Raw genomic sequence first — 8,664 nt, 5'->3', positions numbered from 1 at the left:
AGCCAGTCTAAAACAAAAACCCCAAACCTGCCTCTTCTTACACAATGCACCAATCTCAGCTGTGACCATTAGCCAGTCTAAAACAAAAACCCCAAACCTGCCTCTTCTTACACAATGCACCAATCTCAGCTGTGACCATTAGCCAGTCTAAAACAAAAAACCCAAACCTGCCTCTTCTTACACAATGCACCAATCTCAGCTGTGACCATTAGCCAGTCTAAAACAAAAACCCCAAACCTGCCTCTTCTTACACAATGCACCAATCTCAGCTGTGACCATTAGCCAGTCTAAAACAAAAACCCCAAACCTGCCTCTTCTTACACAATGCACCAATCTCAGCTGTGACCATTAGCCAGTCTAAAACAAAAAACCCAAACCTGCCTCTTCTTACACAATGCACCAATCTCAGCTGTGACCATTAGCCAGTCTAAAACAAAAACCCCAAACCTGCCTCTTCTTACACAATGCACCAATCTCAGCTGTGACCATTAGCCAGTCTAAAACAAAAAACCCAAACCTGCCTCTTCTTACACAATGCACCAATCTCAGCTGTGACCATTAGCCAGTCTAAAACAAAAACCCCAAACCTGCCTCTTCTTACACAATGCACCAATCTCAGCTGTGACCATTAGCCAGTCTAAAACCAAAAACCCAAACCTGCCTCTTCTTACACAATGCACCAATCTCAGCTGTGACCATTAGCCAGTCTAAAACAAAAAACCCAAACCTGCCTCTTCTTACACAATGCACCAATCTCAGCTGTGACCATTAGCCAGTCTAAAACAAAAAACCCAAACCTGCCTCTTCTTACACAATGCACCAATCTCAGCTGTGACCATTAGCCAGTCTAAAACAAAAACCCCAAACCTGCCTCTTCTTACACAATGCACCAATCTCAGCTGTGACCATTAGCCAGTCTAAAACCAAAAACCCAAACCTGCCTCTTCTTACACAATGCACCAATCTGTACAGTGCTAAATTGGTATTATTGAACACTAAGTGACTAATAACTTCCAACTGCTTTAACCACCAAAGTTTTGCCATTTTGACAATTACTCCTTTATCAGGATAGATGCTAAGTGTATGCAATAAACTCAGATAATGGGATCAATATGTTTATATAAACTGAAACACCATTTGTAGGTAAGGAAGGGGTCTGCCTGAGGGAAAATGGGCAATACAAGCCCCACCTCAGTCTTGCTGTAAATCATGTGTTGTTGTCATAATTTGTGCCGGTATTGTGTCCTATTAATTACTGATGCTGTGGAAAAGGACAGGGAATGTAGTTTTAGTTGTATGGATGCAAACTATCCCAGTCCGTGAGGCATAAGGACATCCTTCTGTATTATTAGCAGCAGAAAGGGGGCCATACATGACATGACCCAAGTTAACACATTTTACTCAGGAAGCAAAACAGAAGATAAACAATTGTTGTACTGTCCAAATTATGTTTTCAAAGCACTTTTACCAACAAATTTGCTTTTTGAGATGAATATTTTCAACTGAGCCATCCAAGTCTGACTCATTTAGAGAGACTCACTCATTTTGGTGTCCATTTGTTCACTTATTAAACACAGGAATGCACAGTGCAGTCCAGTGCATCCCTTATGTGAATAACGTGTACTGTAATTAACATTTGACAAGTGACTAGCAGATATTGTAACCTGCAGTTTCAGTATACTATGACAGGAACCACAATTACTGCAGGATGAGTAACAAATAACCTGCAGTTTCAGTATACTACAACAGGAACCACAATTACTACAGGATGAGTAACAAATAACCTGCAGTTTCAGTATACTACAACAGGAACCACAATTACTACAGGATGAGTAAAAAATAACCTGCAGTTTCAGTATACTACAACAGGAACCACGATTATTGCAGGATGAGTAAAAAATAACCTGCAGTTTCAGTATACTACAACAGGAACCACAATTACTGCAGGATGAGTAACAAATAACCTGCAGTTTCAGTATACTACAACAGGAACCACAATTACTGCAGGATGAGTAAAAAATAACCTGCAGTTTCAGTATACTACAACAGGAACCACAATTACTGCAGGATGAGTAAAAAATAACCTGCAGTTTCAGTATACTACAACAGGAACCACAATTACTGCAGGATGAGTAAAAAATAACCTGCAGTTTCAGTATACTACAACAGGAACCACAATTACTACAGGATGAGTAAAAAATAACCTGCAGTTTCAGTATACTACAACAGGAACCACAATTACTGCAGGATGAGTAACAAATAACCTGCAGTTTCAGTATACTACAACAGGAACCACAATTACTGCAGGATGAGTAAAAAATAACCTGCAGTTTCAGTATACTACAACAGGAACCACAATTACTGCAGGATGAGTAAAAAATAACCTGCAGTTTCAGTATACTACAACAGGAACCACAATTACTGCAGGATGAGTAAAAAATAACCTGCAGTTTCAGTATACTACAACAGGAACCACAATTACTGCAGGATGAGTAACAAATAACCTGCAGTTTCAGTATACTACAACAGGAACCACAATTACTGCAGGATGAGTAACAAATTCCAGTAGAGGGCAGTAGAAGCATTTACTGAATCACCAAGAGGTTTCAACATACCATGGATTTAATTCTTTAGATATACTGCATTACCTCATTTCTGTTTGCTATGTGAAGTGCTGTGCCTATATTAAATACATGCCAGTGTAAAATCCCAGTGTAGAACCGAATTGTGAAACATGACCAGGTCTCACACGCTTGAGTGATTTTGAGGTCTAACGGAAATAGGAAGATCTACTCACTCATTTTCATTTAGGGAAACTGGTCTTGCTAACAGTTTGCAATGCATTCCAAAGAATTACTTAAAACCCCAGTCCTATTATTTAAATGTTTTTTTTTTTTTTTTTGGTGCTCTGGCCTTTGCATCTATGCATAAGTCAAGCTGTTTCTATAAAAATAAAAGGAGATTTAAGCTTACATTTTAAGGTTGTAGTATGTCAAAGTAATGAACTACTGTTTTGTGTGATTTTGAGTGTTCGGGTTACATGATGTTTTCTGACAGTCTGTGCGGTTATCAAGCAGACTGTGTTGGAAGCTCCTCACATGGTGTGTTTAAACAGAGTGCCGAATCTAGCTAGCTACATGCAAATCTGCATTAAAAACAAACCGCAGAAATACAAGTCTGAATAATCCAAGGAAGCATATTGTTCTTTGGATTTTTTATTTAAACATCCTAGTGTAGATGCTGTAGGAGGCTTTGGAGCTCCAACGATGGACTTTTAACCAGATTGTGACGTTTATGTCGATTAAGACGGGAAACTCACTTGACATTCCAAGAACCTGCTGAGCACCTTGTCCTTTCAAATAAATCATACCATTTTACATTTAATGAAAACAATTGGCCCAGGCATCAGCAGCCAGCAGCATGGTCATTAAACCTCTACAGGAGGGTCACTTGTTACCCAACAAGTGACAGACCACAGCAGCTGCAAAAGACTGCACAGTATCCATAGCTCTGGGAAGTCCTTTGATATTGAGCACACAGTCTGCCTCCTAGTCTATTCTGGGCAGATCTGAAGGGCAGGGCCAGCAGGTTAAGAAAATGAGGGTCCAATATAGCCCTTATATTGGCACTGTGTCTGTGAGACAGGACCATGCTAACTGTGCAAGTTAAATACAATTATACACTGCCCTTAAATATAGGTACTGCAAGAAAGAACCATTTACTGTGACCTGTAACACTGTAAATGAGAGTAGCTGTTATTTACTTCATGCTGATATGGGGACCAACCAACACGTACTGTAGCGTTGCTGTAATATATGAGCCTTCAATGCTGTTGATAGCTGAAGTGTAATGCTGACTCCAGGGATCAGCCTATTTGTGGCCTCCCTGGCGAATCAGTACACACACACGAACGACTGGGCTATGCTTCCTATATGCTTCACAAATGTTTATTACGTGGTAGCTTTTAGAAACATGATAGTTTACTATTTGTAAGACCTGCCCGGTATAGGATCGTACAGAAACAGACAGCACACACGCCTTCAATTCCAAAACAGCAGAATGTAGAGCGACTGCTCCAGTTAAGTGCGATGAGGCATAGAACACATTACAGGTTCTTTAATTGAGAAAACACATTAAATAACAGGTACAAGGTCGCCCAGAAAATCACCCAAGTACACTTTAAAAGACGTTTGTTCATTGTTATTCAACACCTGCACACAATCAGCCCAATAGTCACGATTCTCCTTTTACTGGTCGGTTTCACTCTCTCTCACTCGTCATTCCACGCTCCAAACACTGCGTTCCCACTCCTGCACAGACAAACACAAACCCCAGACTGGACATCCCGTTTGTGAAAACATGGGCTATTTATATTCAGGTGCGTAAATTGATCAATACTTCAATTAGTCGGTGCTCAATAAGGCAGATAAAGGGAAACGAGTGGAGTAGCTAACATAATGTGGGCATTCTTGACCCTTGATATGAATATTACATATTTAAGCATAGTCTGTTTAACAATAGTCAGTTAAACTGTAAGTGTACAGCTAAACTGTAAATCTAAATTATTTATTTCTTAGCAGACGCCCTTATCCAGGGCAACTTATAATTATTACAAGATATCACATTATTTTTACATACAATTACTCATTTATACAGGTGGGTTTTTAGTGGAGCAATCTAGGTAAAGTACCTTGCTCAAGGGTACAGCAGCAGTGTCCCCCTCAACCTGGGATTGAACCCACAACTCTCCGGTCAAGAGTCCAGAGCCCTAACCACTACTCCACACTGCTGCCCATTAAGTAAATTTTACATTAAGTAAATTCTATGCTTGCAATATATAATTTATGTTCTTTGTTGATTTATTTGGTGACTAACCCCTTGCATACAGATCTCAATTTTTTTCCACTGCTCTTCTGATTGTGCTTCATGTTTATTTTTGCTTTGGTCTGCAGAAGTACACAAAGTTCAAGCTGTGGCTTCCTTTTTTAATGCAGTAACAGCACTGCTTTACAGACCTTAAAGCATTACAAGATGCTGCTATGAAAGCACTTGCCCTCCACATGAACAATTATCTCTGACAGACAGTCCATATTGGCAGATTGGCAATGGAGCCCATAAGTATTGATGCCCTCTATTACATTCAGCCTTATTCCCATGGATACAAGTGGATTTTAATTCAATTATTGAGGAAGAAACTGATCAGTTAAGAAGACTGGAAAAAGATTTGCCGTTCTGCAAAAAGATGGTACATGATTCGACCAGTCATCTTCTAGATGCTGGGATAAATACCACATTTTAATAAAGATCTGTGAGATTGAGTGGTTTCTTATGGTATGATTGTTCATTTTTATTTTGGAATATTTGCAAAAAATAAATATATATATATATATATATATATATATATATATATATATATATATATATATATATATATATATATATATATTGTAACATATTCGGAAATCACAGTGACTAGGAGGCTAAACAGAGTGGAACACCAGGTTTATTGGCACTGACAAAAACCTGAAAGGTAACAAACAGTTAAACCAAAAAAAAAAACAATATGCTGAAACAACAATTGCAGGGTTGCTGTTGGCCACAACCACGCCGACTAACTTTTCTTTTGCACTCGCTAATCTACCCGGGGCTCTCTCTCCGTCCGACTCTCCATACCGCCTCTGCCTCATCACTTCCCGTAGAGCCCTGTCGGACTTGTGATTTCCCCTCAGAGCAGGGCTAACAAGGGTGTACACATCTAGGATTTGGGCGAGGGTAACATGGACTCTCGTCTCGCATATTTGCTGTATAAGCCCCTGTGCACGTTACAATATATATATATATATATATATATATATATATATATATATATATATATATTGTCATTTAAAGTTGATTAAAAATGAATAAACTGTAAACAGTAGATTCAGACAGCTGAGTACACACACTGCTCCCTTGATATTTCATGATCTGCTATTTCATGAATTTGCAAAGGCTATTGGAGGAATATGTTATTTGGGGGTTTTGAACCCCATTGCAGGTGGGTTTCCCTTAAATTCTGCCCTGGAATTTGTATTATGTTGTTTAACGAGCCACGCCTCATTTCAGACCCTGATTCGCTGCGATGCTAACAATGTTAGATTCATCTACAGAGATGATGGAACTTGGTAAGGGTGTAAGCATTAGATGTATAGAGTATCAAAATGAAGTGCAGGAATGTGGCAGGGGTGGGGTTAAATCCTATCCCTGCCAGCAATCACAGGTATGGCCATTCCCCAATTAGGTAATTTGTGTGTAGATTCTAGTGAAGGTGAATGCCCAGCCTATATTGCAGTGGTACTCTGGCCCACGAGATCTATTCCAGTCCTGGTCTTTATTCCAACTAGGTCCTAAATTAGTTATTTGCCTCATAGCAGCTTCAATTAACTACATTAGAACCTGCTTGGAGTAAAAACCTGGACTGGTTTAGATCTCGAGGGCCAGAGTTGAGTACCACTGCTATATTGAATTGTTTGGTGTAAACCTTTTGTTTTGGCCATTGTGCCTTCTTCTTTGTGTCTTTTTGTTTAATAAATGTGCACTTTAAACTGCAGCTTCTGTGTCTGAGTCACATTATTGACGCAATCGTGCTACATTTGGTGTCGAAGTGGGATAGCGCCCCCTGGAGAGGAGCAGGACTGCAGTTAAAAAAAAAAAAAGGATTCGATCTGCTGGAACCTTGTCTCCGGGGAGTTCGGACACACAGTGGCCGACTGCCCTCTACAGGACTCAGAGGATGAAGAGCCGCTGTGGTCCGGAGAACCACTGCCATTCCTGTAGACAATAGAGGGAGAACCCCTGTTGTCAGTAGAGCCAAAGGGGGAGGAGCTGCTGTCGTCTGCAGAGTCAGCAAGGCAACCGCTACACCCCCTGCTGAGGGGAGCACTGTGAAAGCCAGTCGCTACACCTGCTGCTGAAGGGAGCACGGCGAAAGACAGCCGCTACACCTGCTGTTGAGGGGAGCACTGCGAAAGCCAGTCGCTACACCTGCTGCTGAAGGGAGCACGGCGAAAGACAGCCGCTACACCTGCTGTTGAGGGGAGCACGGCGAAAGCCAGTCACTACACCTGCTGCTGAAGGGAGCACGGCGAAAGCCAGCCGCACGTCCAGAGGGCCCAGTGTGTAGATGTTAGTGAACTCTATAGTGAAGGTGAATGCCCAGCCTGTATTATATTGTTTGGTGTAAACCTTTTGTTTTGGCCCTTGTGCTGTTTTCTTTGTGTCTTTTTGTTTAATAAATGTGTGCTTTAGATTGCAGCTTCTGTCTCTGAGTCTCTAATACCTGCCGGTAACATCTTGGGCCGTGACGCTATCCTGTCATAAGGAACAATCAAATACAGTGCTTAATATCACTCTGGTTAATATCACACCCTGCTTATTATCATCAGATTGAAATGTCCCGATTACAATATAAAGGGAGTCGATGGAGACAAGCTCCTGATAATATCACTGTGGTTAATGTCACACTCTGCTTAATATCAAGGAAATGTAACAGTTGTACAATTGATTCCACCCCACTTAATATCACTTCAGAAAGCCTGTATTGACACATTCAGCATACACTGTGATTGACAGCCTTGTGGTCACATGATCACCCCGGGACGTGTGAAGTGTGTTTTTTTTTATCATTGCATATTAAAATGAAAAAGTCTATCCGAGGAAGAGAGAAAAAAACTAATTTTCTTTGCACCCGTCATTGATCTTAAAAATAATAATAACTTTGAGAGCCTATCACAACTCTCAAGTGTCCAAAGTACAAGGACAGAAGAGAACTTGCGTTGGTTTACATGTGTACGCGGTGGTTTGGTTATCAATGAACTCCTGGTAATGTCACTCCACTTATTGTCACAGTTTATGCTCCCTTTTGAAGTGATATCAAGCCGGTTTGGCTGTGTGTGTATATATATTATTTATTTATTTATTTATTTATTTATTTAGCAGATGCTTTTATCCAAGGCAGCTTACAGAGACCAGGGTGTGTGAACTATGTATCAGGTGCAGAGTCACTTACAATTACGTCTCACCCAAAAGACAGAGCACAAGGAGGTTAAGTGACTTGCTCAGGGTCACACAATGAGTCAGTGGCTGAGGTGGGATTTGAACCAGGGACCTTCTGGTTACAAGCCCTTTTCTTTAACCACTGGACCACACAGGGTGTTTTCTGCAGCGAAGACATGAATTGTTGTAGGAATAAAAACAATATTGGCAGCTGGGAGCGGCAGCTCTGCTGAGCTATTGTTTGTGTAATGTATTCAATACAGTGGCAGATAGACCAGTGGGGTGGATGTGAACAAGCTGCTTTGTCTGCTCTTGTTAATGAGGAAGCCGGGAGTCATTTCCTTGCTGTAGAGGAGCAGAGAATAGTTATGAGCAAAGACAAAACAACAAAACACAACAATAGCCTGTGCTGTAATGCCTCTCACGGGAGATTCTAGGATCTCTAGCAAGCAGTTGGTTAAATATTTAAAAGGTAAGGCTAATTTTTTTTTAAAATTAGCCTTTCCTTAAGCATGCAAGGGGATGTCATCCCTGTGCAGAAATAGATTTTCAAACATTGGCCATTTACCCTGGATAAAAACAGAGGCCATCACCTCTCTCCCAATCGTGCAGATAACCGTAATGGTGGAC

This window comes from Acipenser ruthenus, chromosome 4 (assembly GCF_902713425.1).
Source record: "Acipenser ruthenus chromosome 4, fAciRut3.2 maternal haplotype, whole genome shotgun sequence".
Classification (NCBI taxonomy): domain Eukaryota; kingdom Metazoa; phylum Chordata; class Actinopteri; order Acipenseriformes; family Acipenseridae; genus Acipenser; species Acipenser ruthenus.
This window is presented reverse-complemented; position numbering follows the sequence as displayed.